Here is a 2,292-nt window from a genome sequence, read left to right on the forward strand (position 1 = left end):
AAGCTGTAATCATTAAAAACAGAAGTGCTACATCACCTGTCTTTCGCCCCCGACTCTCCAAATGAACACCATAAAAAGACACACCAGGAGGTTGATGACAGAGCTAGGCTGGGACAATCACTGCGTCTAATACCTTAAACGTTTGGGCACAAGTGCATCTGGAATTCTTGTCAGAGATCATGCAAGATCCATGAAACTTCAGTGGGTTTTAGGTTGAGGTTCTGCTCTCACTGCTTTGAATTTATAAGGACACATCTGTGACTCCCTTGGCCTGAGCAGAAAATATACTCTTTCCACCAGTTTACTATACAACTTAGACCTGATTAGAGGAAGCTTTAGCAGCACCTGAAGTAGAGCCCCCTGCATCTACTGCCCTTTACATCAAAGGCCATCTGGTTCTGCTCTAGGGATTGGCAAATTCACGAGACGTTTCACAATTCCAATGCATATTTCAGGTTACTTAGCCAAGCAATATGCTCTGTCAAAGAACTATTCCAAGTCAAAGCAAAAAAAAGAAAGAAAAAAAAGAAAGAAAAAAAAAAGCTTTAATATGGAACACAGAAAAAGCACTACCCAAATAAAAAATTACTAAAAAAAATAAGATTATTCCCTCCCCACCCCTTTTCCCACTTGGTGACCCGAGTTTGGTTGAATTTAATTTGTGGTTACCTCAGAATACAACTCAAAGTTTAAATTATAAATCACAGCCCTACACAGATTATCTGAACACATCAGTTCTTTTGAGAGCGGCATGTTCCGGGAAGTCTAATACCCACTACAGAGTGTTCCTTATGAATGGGGCACAGGACAGGTTAATTAAGGTCACTTAAATCTTCATCTTTTACAGCAGATCAGAACCCAGATGGCTGACTTTCTGCAGAATTTCTGATAGGAATCCAGTAGAGCTGGTTTCAAGTTTCACATCGACACTTAAAAGCTGTAACCTTCTTATCCAGAAGTTGTGATCCACATGAAGTCCACAATGAATGCAGCAAATCTGAGGTAGTCAACCCTTACGAAGGCTCAGTATTTCCGGCTTTCTACATGCTTGGCAGTGGACTGCAGGGATGGGAACTGTGTATCACTGTAGATTTCTGGTGGTCCTTGGGGGACTTTCCTTGTTGTGGTCAACCTGGCCCCAGGAGGCCTATACACGCCACTAGTCATTGTCGGTTCTGGGGTTTCTGTAACAACTACTGGAGCAGGAGGTGCTTGTACCGAAGCTGTTTTATTCCAGGGACCTGAAGATTTTTCTACACCACCACCACCTCCTCCGCCTTCTTCCCAGTTATCACCTGGATCTTCTCTTTTTTCATTTTCATCTTCTTCCTTTTCACTTATTTGCATTGCTTGAACTCTTAGGCCGCTGTAATCAACCTCTTTTTGCTCAAATTCTTTCCACTCATCTTCATCCTTTGTCACAACCTTGGTGGCGGCCCCAGGGCCCGTGGCCCCCGCGCCCGCGGTCCCGCTGTCGCCCGGCCGGGTCCCCGCGCCCGCCCCACCGCCCGCCGCGCCCGCGGCTCCGCTGCTCCCGCCGGCGCCGCCCGCCGAGCCCGTGGCGCTCGCCGCCCGGTTGCTCCGCTCCTTCTTCTTCTTCTTGTCTCTCTTGGCGAAGAAGTTGTCCAGGCTCCGCTCCTCCATCTCAGCCATGGTCGCGGCCTCCTCGGCCCGGATGGGTGGGGCCGGCGGCGGGCGCTGCCCGCGGGGCTCCGAGCTCGGGGTCGAGGCCGGCTCGGCGCTCAAGCTCCCGGGCGCGGCGACGCCTCAGCCCCGCGGGGTCGCCGAGGCGTTTGCGTTGGGGCGAGCGGCTCCCCCCGCGTGCTGGCGAACGGTGGTACGGCCCTCCTTGGGGCTCGCGTGCCGCTGCCGCCGCCCCGCCCGCCCGGGCTGCAGCGACAGCGGTGCAGGATCCCGCCCGCTCCGCAGCCGGAGGGCAAAGGGAACGTGCGGGCCAGAGGTTCCAGTCAGCACTCGTGTTTTAAGGAACAGGTTAAAAAGAGAATCCTAATGTGATTTCTTTGTAATGGGTGTGTTCCTTGTCTTATCCTAATGTCTAAACTCTTCTACATGGCTAGACCCCAAATAATATTCTTTATGTGCTAAGTGGTATCTAGAGAGTGGGATAGGTTTAATAAATACCCTAAACCTAATGCGTACACTAACCCTAACCCCTACCCTAACCCTAACACCTACACTAATCCTAATTCGTACCCTAAACCGAGCCCTAACCCTAAAACTAACCCTAACCCTAACCCTAACCCTAACCCATACTCGAACCCGTTCCCGAAT

At 50.6% G+C, this 2,292-nt stretch overlaps 1 pseudogene; it reads right to left on the reverse strand.

Annotated features, from left to right (window-relative positions):
* Positions 1 to 619: 619 nt before the first annotated feature.
* Positions 620 to 1,965, reverse strand: LOC137765393 (protein CDV3 homolog pseudogene; annotated as a pseudogene).
* Positions 1,966 to 2,292: the final 327 nt, after the last annotated feature.

Source organism: Eschrichtius robustus, chromosome 5 (assembly GCF_028021215.1).
Source record: "Eschrichtius robustus isolate mEscRob2 chromosome 5, mEscRob2.pri, whole genome shotgun sequence".
In the NCBI taxonomy this organism is placed as follows: Eukaryota; Metazoa; Chordata; class Mammalia; order Artiodactyla; family Eschrichtiidae; genus Eschrichtius; species Eschrichtius robustus.